The sequence below is a fragment of the Colobus angolensis genome, unplaced genomic scaffold, assembly GCF_000951035.1.
Source record: "Colobus angolensis palliatus isolate OR3802 unplaced genomic scaffold, Cang.pa_1.0 Scaffold264, whole genome shotgun sequence".
In the NCBI taxonomy this organism is placed as follows: Eukaryota; Metazoa; Chordata; class Mammalia; order Primates; family Cercopithecidae; genus Colobus; species Colobus angolensis.
The window spans coordinates 779,743-796,052 of NW_012115866.1; the positions used below are offsets into that span (position 1 = coordinate 779,743).

Genomic DNA, 16,310 nt, shown 5'->3' on the forward strand with positions numbered 1-16,310 from the left:
GGATCCTAGAGGGGGCCAGGCATTTGCGGTGTTGTGCTGTTTGAGTCCGCGTCCGAATTTCCAGTGTCCTTTCCTTGCTCCTCACTTCCTCCTAGAAGGAACCCTATTCTCCTAAAGAGTCTTTCGGTGCTGAGCCTTGGCAGTTTAGTTTGCTGAACTCTCCTCAGAGGAGTTAGTGGGTGGTGGTTTGGAAGTAGGGAGAAAGAGGTGGAGGGCTTGTTTGAATGCACCAAGCCTCGCAGGCTTTCCTCCTTCCCGTGCTGGTCAGGTAGGTTCTTTTCAGTTCCTGATGAGGCAAACGAAAACAAAGCAGTTGAACAGCACCAAAGTATCCACGATACTTTGGGGGCGCCGTGATCAGAGGATTCCCTTTCCCGGGAACTTGCGTCTAGTCCTCTGACGCATCCTAGTTCAGAGTGGGTAGAAGGACATGCGGAGTCCACAGCGCCCCCTCGCCCTAGGCGGGGTGGAGACAGCGAGACGACGCCCAGGATCAGCTGGTTACAAAACTCGAGGAATAAGAAGTTTAATATCTATTGGTCTGCAAATCCGGAGACCTTGCGGCCCTCCTTCCCTCTGAGCTATCTCCACACCCAGCCTTGGTCAGAAGGGGATTTAGAAGCAGAGCTGTCCGCAGCGAGTACTTTTAATGCCTGGGCGGGGAAGAAAGCGGGTTAGGATCTGATCCCGCTGAACAGAGGACCCAGGAGCCTCCCGCCCCGGGTGCTCTGTAGTGCGGGGGCGCGCTGCGCGCTGCGCCTGGGCGGCTGGCGGCGGCGGCGTGGGGGCGGTGATGCAGGTGTGACACCGGCCGGCGACTGCCTCCGCCCGGATCGCCCAGCGCCGCGTTAGCCGGAGCTGCACGCGGGGCTGCCGGGGTGGAAGCTGCTCTGCCTGCATCCGGAGGCGTCCGCCAGCGGATTTCCCACCCAGGTAGGGGACGACGTTGCTCGCTCCAGTGCAACCGACCCAGCCAGGGCGCGGACCCCGCGTGCGCCAGGGCTCCCAGGCGCTTCTGTCTGGGCTGAAATATACACGCTCGCCCCGCTGAGTGCTGTTCATAGTAAATGGCACAAAAGACCGAACAGTCTTGGGAAGCCGGCGTAGGAAAGCAAAGGTTTGCCCGCTGCCTGGAGCTGTGCGCTTCTCTGAAAGCGGCCTCCCCAAGGGCTGTTTTTAAACCCTGTTTGAACTATTAGCGCCATAAGTAGTTTTTCAACTTATTAATGTCAGGCTGCTGGCATTTATAGTTCCGTTTCCATAAGCTTCCTAGCCGCTGCTTTTAGTTTCAGTTACATTCTAGTAGATGGATTTTGTTATTGTTGTTCGTTTGTTCTTAAAGAACAGAATTCAAATGTGCTTACACCTGGTGGCTCTTGGGGTTTGGGAGTGTGTATTTCTGCATGTGCAGGGCGCCCTCCGTGGACGTGGGGGCCTAGGGACACAGAGAGGATTTGTTTATGGACGGGTTTTAGCGCAAGGGAAAGAACAAGACTTGTTTTGCAGGGATGGGCTAGCAAATGCGTTTAGCCGGGGAGGAGCAAGGCACTGCTGTGTCTTCGGCAGACAGGTGGTAGAAATCTCTGCTGTCCAGGGTTCAGCAGGGCTGATGAAATACATTCCTTTATCCGGAAATTACGGATACAAATTACTCCGTTTAAGGGTAACTTAACGTCGGTGTCTTGGGCTCTGATAAGAGCAGCCCCAGTGGGGTGGGGTGGGACGCTGGGGGATGCTTGCTCCTTTCTAGCCCTTGGGGAGGTGAATGTGGGTGGCTTTGGGGCTCAGAGAGTGGTAGGTGAGGGGTGAGGAGGGTGCATGGGGGAGGACTGGGCACTGTAGTCGGCTCAGCGGCGGTTCTGGTCTATGTTGATCTCCTCTGTGTTTCTGCTTCCTGCCCTTTCCAGAAGAGGTGACTTGTTCTGCTTGTTTCAGTCAGTGCGGTAGGTACAGTCTTGCGCTGCATCTTTCTTGAGTCAGCAAATACTTACTGAGCACTTAGTATTTGTCAGAGATGGGATTAGTCCTTGGGGATGCAGAGATGATGATAACAAAGTCCTGGCTCCCTGAAGCTCACACCTGGTAGGGGGAGAAGCACTTGTAATCAGGAGGTAGATAAGTTCATGATGGTGTTGGAAAAGAGCAGTGAGAGCAGAGAGGAGGAGGAAATTGATAGTGGCAGTGATTGGTATAAAAGTGAAGCCCTCATGGATTAGGCATGACATGGATTTCAGCAGGGACTGGGTCGTTCTCTTGGTCCTTCGGTCTGGGAGTGACCCACATGACTCTACCACACCATTGCCAACACTGCTAGTGGGTGGGCAGAGCTTTACAAGTCTTGGCTGGGCTGGTATTTGCAGGACATGACTAGAACCCAGTAGACACAGGCGGACACCCAGAGAGGAGCACATGCAATACAAGTCAGACTTTTAATTTTTTCCTTTTTTAATGAACGGCTTTCCTGAATTCCAGGACTATAAAGGTTTTGAAGCAGCACTTCACAAAGGTAGGGACTCTGGAAAATTCTGAGGGAGTTTCAGAGCAGATGAACTTCTGTCTTCTTCTCCCTGGATCCCTGACCTATCTGTTCTTGTACCACTCCAGTTTGAAAGGAAAACTCTCCCTTGATTATCCCTAAATAGGTGGAATAAAGGAAAGCTAAAGCTGTTACTACCAATCGTCTCTGGGAGATGAAAATCCAGTCTCAAGGATGTTTCTTCCTGGACCAAAACTGTGATGGGTGAAGAAAAATGATAGAATGAAAAGCTCTTGTATTGTGTAGTTGCCAGAGATGTGCATTACATGCACCTACATCATCACTAAGGTGTTTGAAAAGCAGCCTGCACTATAAGAAGCATGAGCGTGGATGCTCAAACAGACCTAGGTGAGTGTCTTGGGCAAGTTACTTAGCCCCTCTTTGAGCATTAGTTTCCTGATCTGTAAAATGGAGACAGTAATAGGATTCTTATAATAGTTAGAGAAAAGATACTTTAAAATATTTGCTCATTGTTACCCTATCATCATATATAACTTGCTTGGCACAAAGTAGGTGCTCAAGCAACGGCAGTTCATTCATTAAGTTCCTACTATGTATTAGTCACTGCTCTATGTATGGAAAATACAGACAAAACAACCAAAAAGCCCTCTCTCAAGGAGCTTAAATTAATGAGTGTGTGTATGTGTGTAAGATGATGGACAAATAAATAAATATAGAGTGTATCAGCTGATGAGACATTGTATTGGAGAAAAATAAAACTGGCTAAGAGGACTGGGGAGTGCTGCCAGAGGGCAGGGTGGGGCTTGTTATTTACTTTTATGCAGCTTGGCCAGGGAAGGCTTTTTTGTAAGTGACATTTGACCAGACATCTGGGGAAGTGAGGGAGGAAGCCAGGGATTCTGGTAAATGACATTTGACCCGACATCTGGGGAAGTGAGGGAGAAAACCAGGGGTTGTAGGCAGCACCTGCAAAACCCTGAGACAGGAGAGAGCTGTGTTCCCAAGAAAGGAGGTCACAGAAGCTGCTATTGAGTCAGACATCGGGACAGCAGTAGGAGCTGAGGTCATAAGGGCAACACGGCAGGTCTTTGAGATATTGCCTCTTAGGGTTCCTATTTGTCACTATGATGTATGTGCTGAGTTATAAGGAATTGGATGAAATCCTAAACTCTGTGTTTAGAAGAAGGTTGGTTGGTAGACATAAGTACCTGTGGTCATTCAGAGCATAAATGAATGCAGCAAGCAGAAAGCATAGGTCTTTGCAAGGCAACAGGAAGCACAGGAATTAAGGAGACTGTGCAATGCAGCATTCGGGTTTCTCCCATCCGGATGGAGGACCATGTTTGTGCTTCTTTTGAATCTTAGCATTATGATTTTTTGTTTCTTTTCCCCTACACTAAAAGAAAAGGTCATCTTTAGCAAACAGGCCAGCAGTCCTTGCCAGATATTCTTTTTTCTTTCAGAATGAGAAGAGTTTCTATGATCATGGAAAAGTGTTGGGATCATCTGGAAATATGCTGACCTTCAGTGTACCATGGAATGCATTTACATAATATCATATGGAAAATTTATTTAAAGCCTCTGTCTTATGGGCTTAACATAAAGATCAGTTTGCTGCTCTGCCCTTTGGAAACTTTATTACTCTAGAGAAAACATGGTTTGGGGATTTGAGAGCCTCATCACTCAGCTGTCCTTGCTGCAGAAGGGCTACTGCAGTGTGTTCCATGGCCAGAAATGAGGCTAGATGCCTGAGAACCTAGTCAAAGTTTCTGTGAAATAGAATGAGGTGAGGCTGGGTCAAGGTCAGAGAGTCTGACTGGGTGTCCCCAAGTCCACCTCAGAAGGCAACATTTACTTCTGTGAATTTCCCCCATCCAAGATCCGGCTTTTAGTATTGCTGCCTCAGAAACCTGATCTGTCTTTCCGGGCCACGTCACAGTGACCTTGTTCACCTGCATGCCAGCATATTGATTTGCAGTGGTTGAGACACTATATGGCTTGGTTAGTGGGTCTTCTTCCTACAGACCCCTGTCATAACAGCCAAATCACAAGGAGAAGTTCTCCTAAAGCACATTATTCAGAGCAAAGCAGCTTAGATGCCTACCCTAGGAACTGATTACATGCTTTAGGGCCAATCTTGCCAAAGGGACTACAGACCAAACCACCCCTAAACTTCGTGGCCTAAAACAACAGCCATTGTTATTTTGTCTCATGTCTCTTGGTTGGCTGGGTAGTTCCGCTGGTCTGAGTTGTGCTTGCTTGATTTCAGCTGTGCTTGCTCATGTGATTTTGGTCTGCCGATGGAGTATCTGAGGGCTGGCTGCTTTAGGATGGCCTCAGCTGGATGACTTGGCTCTGCTCCACGTGGTCACTCATCCTCCAGCAGACCAGCTCAGTATGTTCACATGGTAGTGGCAGGAGGCCAAGAGAAAGTGAAAACTTGTATGGCCTCTTGAGGCCTAAGCTTGTAACTGGCACTCCATCACTTTATCCTTGCCTAATGACAAAATTAAGACACAAGATAGCCCAGAGTGGAAAGTTAGGAAAATAGACTCTACCTCTTGATAGAAGGAGCTACATAGTCATATTGCAAAATGCACAGATACAGGGAGGGGAAGAATTGGGACATTTTTGCAATCAATCAATCAATCAATCAATCTACCATAGGGACCTGAATATTTATTTATTTATTTTTGAGATGGAGTTTCACTCTTGTTGCCCAGACTGGAGTGCAGTGGTGTGATCTCGGCTCACTGCAACCTCTGCCTCCGGGATTCAAGTGATTCTCCTGCCTCAGCCTCCTGAGTACCTGGGACAACAGGCCTGCTCCACCATGCCTGGCTAATTTTGAATTTTTAGTAGAGATGGGGTTTCTCCATGTCGGTCAGGCTGGTCTCAAACTCCTAACCTCAGGTGATCCACCCACCTCAGCCTCCCAAAGTGCTGGGATTACAGGCGTGAGCCACTGCGCCTGACCAGGACCTGAACATTTAAAGTGCTCTTGGCTAGATTTCCTTTTCTTCTGGACTCTGCTTGATTGGGCAGAGTCTGTACTTGCTCTTTTGACTGTCTCTTTTTCTGTGTTTCTGTGGTTGACCATCTAGGGATGTATGTATATTTAGATAATCATTCATTCACTAAATAAATATTTATTGAGTGGTCTCTATGTGCCAGGCATGTTATAGGAAGCAGACCCATCTCATGAAGCATTCATTCTAGTTGAAGGAGACAAATAATATGTAAGTAAATAACATATGTTTTATATCAGGTGATGTAAGGAATGTTGAGCAGGGAAAGGAAGATGGGAGGTGCCTGGTTGCGTTGGAGTGGGAGGGTAGGGTAAAGCGAGGAGTGAGTATTTTATGTAAGATGGTCAGGGTAACATGAAGGAAGTGAAGGAGTGAGCCAGACAGTTATCTGGGGAAAGACATTTCTAAATAGGGAGAACAAGTGCAAAGGCCCCGAGGCAACAGATCACTGGCATGTTCCAGGAACAGCAAGGTGACTTATGCAGAAGGAACTGAATGAGACAGGGTGAGCGTGGGAGAAGAGATCAGAGAAGTAGCAGGGAGCCAGCTAATACAAGGTCCTATAGGGCCTTTACTTTGAGAAAGATGGGACACCACTGGAGAATTTTGAGCACAGGGTACTATTAGCTGATTTATGTTTTCCAAGGATCCCTTGAGCTTTAGAGCTTAGTGCGGACTCTCAGAGGACAAGGGTGGAGACAGAGAGATTAGTCAGGATGGTACTGCAATGACTCAGGTGAGAGAGGGTGGTGGTTTGGACCAGGCTGGATAGTAGTTAAAATGGTGAGAAGTTGTAATCCCAGCACTTTGGCGGGTCACTTGAGCACAGGTGATTGAGACTAGCCTGGGCAATATGGCAAAACTCCAACTCTACAAAAAATTTAAAAATTAGCCAGGTGTGGTGGCACATGCCTGTGGTCCCAGCTACTCAGGAGTCTGAGATGGGAAGATCTCCTGAGCCTGGGGAGGTCGAGGCTGCAGGGAGTCATGATAATGCCATTGTACTCCAGCCTGGACAATGGATTGCGATCATGTCAAAAATAAAAATAAAAAAAAGATGGTGAGAAGTGGCTAAATTCATAAAGTAGGCAGGATGTATGGATGAGTTAGATACTTAGGGTATGAGAAAAAGATAACTTAATGAATTTTGACCTAAGCAGCTGGATGGAGTAGCACTTCAGTGAGATGGAGAGGAAACAGTGATGGGGTTTAACTGGATATCCAATGGGAGATGTTAAGTAATTCATTGCATATGAGAGTCTAGAGTTCAGGGAAGAGTTTCAGGAAGGAGACATAGGTTTGAGTATCATTAGCATGTTATTTATTTTTCCATGAGCCGTGTCACTGCTGTATCACTAGTGCCCAGAGTTTTGTCCAGCACATTGTATATACTCAATGGACATGCACTGAATAAATGAAAGGAACCACTTAATTACTAGAGTTGACTGCAGATCTTTGCTTTGGTGGATCTTGAAGTGTAACTCCTTGAAGTTATTTCCTTTCTTTACAAGGTCTCATGGGAGCCTTATTGTGGATCTTATGCACTGAAAAGAGGCTTTAAATGTGAAGGCTCCAATTGCTTATATCATACAGAAAGCAATGTGTGGTGACAAGTAAGAAAGAGGAACAAGTGGAAACCAAAAAATAGCTCATATTTTCAAAAAATGAGAAAAGATCCTTTAGAGGGAGGTGGCTGAAATTCAGGGGTGTGATGTTCTTGGGTTATTATTGTACTGCTCTTAATTTAAGATGAGGCAGAAGCAAGGAAGAATCTTGAAAGGGGAGAATTTTATTTAAATCAATTTATGCTGAGTGTCACCAGCTTGCTTGAGAAACCTCACATCTACAGTAGCTTGCATAATGTCTTCCTGTTTATAAAAGGAAGAAATAGGGAATAGCCTTCATAGGAAAAGGGGAGGGCTGGAATGACTTCAGCCTCAGGCTGTGGGTGCTGTCCATTTTCTCCTCGTGGTGTGGCTGATTCTATTTAAGTTTTGTTTGCAATGATGTTGGTGAAGGGAGTGAAACAAGAAAAAGCAGGCACTGCCATTGAAAGTGGTTGTGTGTGTGTGTGTGTGTGTGTGTGAGAGAGAGAGAGAGAGAGAGAGAGAGAGAGAGAGAGGTGGAGAATGTGCCAGTGGTGGAGGAAAAGAACCAAATCCCAGAAGGAAGTGTGAGAAAGAGACGCCAGCTGCCCTTCATTTTTACGTGTGGGTACTAGGCCTGACCACGTGGGGCATAGGATGGAGCAGTGGGCTTTAGCATCAGACAGAACTGTGTTTGCACTCAGGCTTCATTACTTTATTTATTTATTTATTTATTTAAGATGGAGTATCATTTTGTCACCAGGTTGGAGTGCAGTGGCAGTCTCAGCTCACTGTAACCTCTGCCTTTTGGGTTCAAGCGATTCTTCTGCCTCAGCTTCCTGAGTAGCTGGGACTACAGGCACATGCCACCATACCCAACTAACTTTTGAATTTTCAGCAGAGACGGGGTTTCACCATGTTGGCCAGGATAGTCTCGATCTCTTGACCTCGTGATCCACCTGGCTTGGCCTCCCAAAGTGCTGGGATTACAAGCGTGAGCCACCACGCCCGTTAACTTTCTATTTTTTTTTGAGATAGGGTCTCACTCTGTCAACCAGGCTGGAGTGCAGTGGCGTGAACACAGCTCACTGCAGCCTTGACCTCCTGGGCTCAAGCAATCTTCCCATCTCAGCCTCCAAAGTAGCTGTAGCCATACTACAGGCATACACCACCATGCCCAGCTAATTTTTAAATTTTTTTGTAGAGATGGGACCTTACTATGCTGCCCAGGCTGGTCTTGAACTCCTGAGCTCAAGTGATTCTTCCACCTTAGCCCGCAAAGTGGTGGGATCACAGGCATGAGTCACCATGCCCAACCCAAGCTTCCTTACTTTCTAGCTGTGTAAACTTGAGCACATGATTTAATTTCCCTGAGCCTTGGTTTCCTCAGTTGTAAGGTGATGGTGGTGGTGGTGGTGGTGGTGGTGATGATGATGATAGTAATAATACCCAAGTGTTCTGCAGTCCCCTCTATGCTCCTGGACTTGGAACTATGTTGGTGTAAATATTGATTAAAGGATTACCATACCAGCTGAGGAACTTAGAGATTTTATGTGAAGCGAGAATTGAGAACCTATCATTTGATGTTCACCGTGCCATTTAGAAGATTATTTGCATGGGGCCCATAATGTTCAAAATTAGACAAAGGGATAATAATAAAATGTCTAGCCTTATGAAGGCTAGACATTTCAAGGTGCCTCAGAGGAAAACTAACCTCCCTTTCTCTGCAATAAGCCAGTCTCCTTAGTTCAGTTTTGCAATGTTGCATAGTTTCTTGGAATTTTGTGATGAAAATTTTGGAGTCACGTGTAGCTTTCCTATGCAGAAACTTTCCTATCTGATGCGTTTGTGGTTCCCACAAAATCCACTGTATGGTCTTCTTCTGGAAAAGTCTGCTGTTCTTCCTGTTCCAGGCACATAGTAGGCATGTGATACATATTTATTAGATACATGGTGGATAAATGCTGCTGTGGTTTCTCTGTTGGCTGTGGCTCTTCTGGTTGCTCCTCCCGGCCTGGGCAAGAGATCAGCAGGTAAGTGACAGTGATGAGCTAAGTCTTTGGCAGGTACTCAGCAGCTAATGTTGCCCTCTCTCCACCACCCTCATGCCTTGGCTACCATTCTGACATCCTCTAGATCAAGTATCATGTAGTCAGCTTTCCCTCTAAGTCCCCAGTTACATCATCAGCAAATCTAAAGCTCCCTCGCTGTCCTGACCGTTGATTACAGGTAATGCAACAGTGTCTCCTGACTTAGCAACAAAGACCCACACCATGGGTTCCCTGCTTCAGCTCCCACACAGAAGACTGTGGTCCCATTAAGTCTTCCTGTTTTCTGTACACACTTCTGCTCCACCCATCTCCTGTTCCCTTCAGTTGTTAGAGCTTGATTCTGTATTAGTTGGCAGGGGAGAGAGTAGCATTAATTTTCTTTTCACAAAAGGCAATTGAAAATTCTTTCCTAACAGATGACTGTCTAGCCCCTCAGAACTGAACTTCTTCAGGAGGCAGATAGGCCACATCCTTCCTCCTGTGCCCATTTTACAGATGAGATATCTGAAGCTCAGAGAAAATAAACTACAGACAAAAGTACCCTTGGAAAAGTGGATGCACAATCTCATTTGTTTCCTGCCAGCTCTGCATAGATGCAAGAGAAGGTAATTTTTCCAGACCTCTGGGGCCTTCTTGAATCACGGATGTCTGCAACCAGAAGTTGGTTGTTGAATCATGGGTGTCTGGATTTGAAGTTGACTGTTCAAACTGGGAGCTTGGTGCTATTAAGTACTTCTTATGTCAACCCCAGGTGATATGTGTGTGGGCAGGAGCTCTAGGCTCCCAAAACTCACCTAGGTGTGATAGGTGTGATTTACAATTCTGTGTTCGTGATCATTTCATGAGAGAAACCTGCAAATGAACACTGCTAAGGAGAAGGAACAGAACACGTTAATGGATAAATGAGCTGTCCATCATTACTCCTGAGTGAGCATGATTTGTTTTAATGAATATTTCATGGGCAGGTTCCTTTTCAGGTCCAGAACACGCTCCAGGCAATGAAAACCTTAATTGAACTGTAGGATTTTACAGTTTCAGAGCTTGAAGGGACCCTAGAAAGCAGGGAATCAAAACTTCTTATTATTCAAAGAAGGAAATAATTTACAAAATTTTTTTTTTGATACATGTTCTTGCTCTGTTGCTCAGGTTAGAGTGTAGTGGCACAATCTTGGCTCACTGCAACCTCTGCCTCCTGGGCCCAGCAATCCTCTCACCTCAGCCTCCTGAGTAGCCGGGACTATAGGCATGTTCCACTATACCTGGCTAAGTTTTTAATTTTTTGTAGAAACGAGGTCTCACTATATTGCTCAGGCTGGATTGCCCAAGCAGTCTTCCAGCCTTGGCCTCCCAAAGTGCTGGGATTATAGGCATGAACCACCGCATCCACCTCAGAAATAACTTATTTGGATGGATAAAAGAGCTGTCCATCATTACTCACATTACAAATCATGCTCACTCAGGAGTAATGATGGACAGCTGATTTATCCAGTAATGTGTTCTGTTCCTTCTTCTTAGCGTGTTCATTTGCAGGTTTCTCTCATGAAATGACCATGAAAACAGAATTGTAATTTATAAGAAAAGAGGTTTAATTGGCTCATGGATTCATACAGTAAGTTAATGATGGAGAGAGGATCAAAGCTCAGGTCAGGGCTGTAGCAATGTTAAGTTCATATGAGAGGCCAAGAGAGAACAGGAAAACAGAAAAATGTAGCGTGGATCCCCTACATTGTCATGCTTAGAAACCCTCTGAAACGTGCCAACTAGTCCTCCCAAGCAGGTGAGAGCCCGGTTAGGCCCCTCAACAGCCTTCTTTGATTGCTCAGTCCTTTGGGATTTTCCCTGCCTGGCTCCCAGAGCCCAGGCCCAGTGAGGGTGGCTCCTGTGTTGCCTGCCGTCCCTGCTCTGTTGTGCATAGAATCTGCCAGTGGCCTCTCGCCTGATCTGGGGTGCGGCAGATGGCACCGAGGAATGGAGCCCAGCTGGCACGTGGGAGGCTCTGCAGGAGAAGCAGCAGCACTGTGGGGTGGCCTGCCCTAGGCAAAGTGCTGGGCCTGGGAGATGGGGCTGGAAAGGTCATGGGAATGTCAGGAGCCTCTGCCGTTGACCCTGGAGGGCTCAAGGAATTTAGTTCTACCCCTAGCACTGTGACGAGTGACAAATACATCCCACACATGCTGGTTTAATGGTCTGTAAATTAAATACAGCCACTTTAATTTTCATTTTTTAAAGCAAAGCATAAACATGAAGTGTTAAGGAAAGGAAAGCTATAGGGTAGCAATGTAAAGGCAGTAGCTTAAAACTTGAAGCAAAGAAGAGAAACTCAAATGGGACAATGAAGAAGTGGATGAGAAAGGGTATATGAAAATGGGATGGGGTGCTGAGCCAACTTCTCCTCCTACTTCTCATGATGGATAAGGGTTTTTTTGTTTGTTTGTTTGTTTGTTTGTTTAGTGGTGCTGCCCACGTCTGTGGCAGAAAAGCTGTGCTGGGCTCCCACCCTCATATCACAGGGGTGGTGGCTGCCTGCTTCCTCAGTGGCCCAGCATGCAGCATCTTGGGGCACTACAGAGGGCTGTCAGGCCAGGCTAGTCCTATCAGGTTTCTTAGTTTCACCTGTGTCATTCCCAGGTTTATGCCTTGTTACTTTCAGCCCGTTTCCTCTAGACAAGCAAGGCCCCTACTGGCTGGCTTGGCCTGCCAATCAGTTCCTAGATTCTTGAGCAAACTCTTACCTTCTTGTGGTTCTTTGAGATGGTGTAGGGCAAAGAGCCCCAGAGCCTGTCTGCTTAGGGCTCTGCTGTAGAAGAGCTCATTAATTAATAATTAGAATATAAGGTGGGGAGGTACACACTGAGAGAATGGGGGAGCGTGAGACTGGAAGCAGTTGCTATTGCTGCATGAGGAGAGAAGACGGAGGGCCAGGCAAAGCTATCAGACAGGGAAGAGGCTGTTGTCTGGTGAGACTTGAAGGATGGGCTGTTGTGGGGAGGACGGGGAATGGTTTCAGCAGAAGCATATAGACCTGGAAATGCGTGGTTGATTTTTGGAACAATAGGGGGTTTGGTGTATTAGTCTGTTCTTTCATTGCTATAAACAAATACCTGAGATTGGGTAATTTATAAGAAAAGAGCTTTAATTGGTTCATGGTTCTGCAGGCTGTATAGGAAGCATGGTGGCATCTGGAGAGGCCTCAGGAAACTTCTAATCATGGAAGAAGGCAAAGAGACAGCAGGCCTGTCACATGGCAGAAGCAGAAGCAAGAGAGAGGGGAGGTGCCACACACTTTTAAGTGATTAGATCTCATGAGAACTCACTCACTATTGCCAGGACAGTACCAAGGGGATGGTGCCAAACCATTCATGAGAAATCTACCCCCATGATCCTATCACTTTCCACCAGGCCCCACCTCCAACACTGAGGATTACATTTTGACATGAGATTTGGGTGGAGACACATATCCAAACTATGTCGTCTGCTGTGGCCAAAACACAGGGTCTGAGGTGGTATTGGCTGGGGTTGGGGTGAGGGTTGAGTCGGGTGGGGATAGGGAGAAGGGGGATGGGGAGAAGTTTGGTGAGAAGTAGCAGGACGCCCACTAGAATCTCTTGTGGGTTTAAAGTTGTCACCAGATGTGCCAAGAAGGAAGAAGCTCAGGAACCACGGTGATACAGAGGAGCTGGTTGTCTTTGCTCCTGAAATGCTCCTGTAAGTGGTGAGATCGCCGCTGTCCTGTGCTTCAGCCACGTTGTGTGGCCGGGTGTGAATTAAGTGGATCACAAGTTTGGTTTGGTCTTGGTCACAGATCTCCATCCAAATAGAGAAGGAGTCTTGGAAACTGTGATTGATGTCTTGGAGATGCTCTGAGGCACAGAAAGATCCCAGAGAGCATGGAAAGCATTTAAGAAATAAAAAGCTTTTAGGTTGTTGTTACCCACAACAAATGGAGTGGAAAGTTCTGTTTGAAAAAGATGAGAGAGAAGCAAGGGAATCAGGGAAACAGGATTTGCCTGTACTTCTTGGGTAGTTTCCTCGTACATGGTTCTACCCATAACTCCTCAAAGATTCACTGATTAGGGGATTTTCCCCCTTCCTCTTTTTCCTCATCATTTTGGAGGCGTTAAAGACATATTACAGACCATCCAGAAAGTGGGGCAAAGAAAAGGAAAACCTTCTTATAATCCCCACTGTTTATATAGCATTTTGAATTCTATTCTTTCTCTTTTAGAGACAGGGTCTTGCTCTGCCACCCAGGCTGAATTGCAGTGGTGCCGTCATGGCTCACTGCAGCCTCAAACTTCTGGGCTCAGGAGATCCTCCCACCCCAGCCTCCTGAGTAGCTGGGATGAAAAGGCAAACACCACCATGCCTGGCTAATTTTTATTAAATTAACTAATTTTTTTTTGGAGAGATGGGGTCTCACTATTTTGCCCACACTAGTCCTGAATTCCTGGCCTGAAGCAGTCCTCTCACCTTGGCCTCCTAAAGCAGTGGGATTACAGCGTGAGCCACTATGCCCCGCCCAGATGTAATCATATTAAGTATGCAGTTTAGAAGCCTTCGGCAAAGACCAGCTGGCTTCATTTCCTCCTCCTCCTGGCCACGTAGACTACATTTCCGGGCTTCCCTTGCGAGTGGGCGTGGCCACGTAACAGTTTCGTTGATGCAGTGAGAAAGGTGTGTTCTTCCAGGCTCCTTTTCATCTATTGGCTGCCCCTGCAGGAGGCTATCTCAAGTGCAAGAAATAAACTCTGCTTATGCTAAACGACTGACATCTTAGAGTTTGTTTGTTGCAGTAGTTGAACTGAATTTCACCCACACAGAAGCTGAAATTTCAATGAGCTATTTCTCATAAGCTTATGGGAACACGTTGAGGAGGATCCAGAGGCATGTTTCTTGATAACATAAAGATTAAAAGGTTATAGCTGGACTCTTGGGTTACCTGTAGCCTGGGTGCTCTTTAATAGAGAAAACAACTGGGGTAAACATCCAGTTTTTTTCCTGTGATGGATATACCAGGAGTATACATATCTGAAACGGCAGAGGTTCAATATTTTCCCTTTTCTTCTTTCATTGTTTCTGACTCCTACAAAATAATAGGAATATATTGTAGAATCCCATATCATTTTTAAACCAATAGGTTCTTTCTGATACAGCTTACATAGCCTCAGACAAGTTTAACTTCGCAGAGGAGCCTCAATTTCCTGATCTTTAAAATAGTCACAGTAAGGTCTATTTTCTGGGGTTGTTGAGGCATTGAAGGAGATCATATTTGTCAGGGCGTAGTAGGGTACCTTGTGCACAATAGGTGCTTTCCCACTGGACTATAGATTTCCTGAGAGAAGGACTATGCCACCTTGTCTACCACTGTAGCTCCAGTGTCTAACACAGTCCCGGCACATAGTAGGTGCTCAATGCTTAGTTATTTTCCAAACTTAAAGTGCCTTAAAGAAACCTGTGTATTAAAAGGGAGAAACAATGTACCCTGGATTGGAGAACTGAGAAAGGTGTTAGAGGAACTTGGAGAGGATCTGGACAGTGTAACACCTTAACCTTGAGGTGCTGGGAGGGTTAATCTGTGAGTTCACCAGAAGGGTGAGAGAACAAGAATTTACACAAGATGGGGAAATGTATCTCTAATGTGTGTGCTTGGGATTGCTCTATATTTGGATGATAACTCTCTCATCTGAGGTTAATCCTCTTTGTTCGAGTCATCTAGGCAAGGGATTAACTGCTTTAAACTCCAGGCCTTGCTGGCCCTGACAATGTGAGCTTGGTGTTGCTGGCGCCCAGGGACCCAAGGGGTCAGTTTTTATTGACTCAACACACAAGGTTCCTCTGTGGTTATTTAATCCCAGCCTCTTAATCCTATGGAGGAGGAGACTGAGGCCTAAGAGGGGAGGTAACTGTTTTCTTGCAGCAGCTTTGTGATGAGAACCTCTGTTTCCAGCTTACAGTTCTCTTCTGTGCTCTGTGCTAGGCTCCAGGGAAGGCTTCAGGAAAAGGACCCTAGCTGAAAGAGCAGAAGAACGAGTCTCTGGGAGTCCTTGTGTATTGATGGAAATTCCATATTGTGTTCTGGGGAAGTTCCCACTCTGTCTGTCAAAAGCCTGCTCCCTTGTTAATCAATGGACTATCTGGAAACATGTCCCAGGGTCTGGGTCCTCCAGCCATTTTCTAACTTTGTGTGCTCAGTTCATGATTCACAATCTAAGATGAGAGAGCCTAGCCCAGCTGGGGTCACATGCCCATTCCTGAGGGCACCATAACTATGACTCCCAAGATGGCATGTAGTGAGGAAAGGGGAGCTCCTTAAAGGAACACTGGAGAGTTGTTGCTGAAAGAAGCGTACATGGGTCCTGAGCAGGCAAAGCCCACACACGCTGAGCTGGCTTCTCTCGCTGAAATAAAGATTACAAAGTGCTACCTTTGTTGGTGAGTGTCGACGACTTTGAAAGTGAGCTATTTCTCCATCTCCCCTTCCTTTTTTTTTTTTTTAAATAAAGTCTTGCTTTCTTACTCAGGTTGGAGTACAGTGGTGTGATCTTGGCTTACTGTAACCTCTGCCTCTCAGGTTCAAGCAATCCTCCCACCTCAGTCTCCTGAGTAGCTGGGACCACAGGCACCCATCATCATGCTTGACTACTTTTTTTTGTATGTTTAGTAGAGACGGGCTCTCGCCATGTTGCCCAGGCTGGTCTTGAATTCCTGAACTCAAGGGATCCACCTGCCTTGGCCTCTCAAAGTGCTGGGATTACAGGTATGAGCCACTGCGCCTGGCCTTCCTTATTTTTTTCTAAGAGGTTTCTAAGGGGTTCACATTTTTATAACCATCTCCTTGCTTGACCTAGTCTTGCATTTTAAGAATTTAGCTATGCAAAATTCAAAGTTATAATTCTCCGTGAAATCCCTTTTACATTTTTTATTTATTCAGCAAATGTTTATTGACTTGTCATTGTGCTAGGCATTAGAGTTAATGATAGGTAAGGAAAATGTGATCTCTGCCCTCAGGGTGTATAGTGTAGAAATTTGTAAAGAAGTTTTGTTTCACATATACCTTAACAGAGTACATGCACACACACATACACACACATAAATATACATATATAATACATTATTATATACTTTAGAATTTCTAGCTTGCTTATAA

General features: G+C 46.0%; 1 protein-coding gene across 2 annotated transcripts in view; it reads left to right on the forward strand.

Annotated features, from left to right (window-relative positions):
• The first annotated feature begins 424 nt into the window (after positions 1-424).
• SV2B (synaptic vesicle glycoprotein 2B) overlaps positions 425-16,310 on the forward strand; it is a 192,222-nt gene continuing 176,336 nt past the window's right edge. For both annotated transcript variants that reach the window (XM_011947396.1, XM_011947397.1), the window contains exon 1: positions 425-933. The gene's annotated coding sequence lies outside the window, so the exon portion shown is untranslated. The remainder of the gene's footprint in view (positions 934-16,310) is intronic.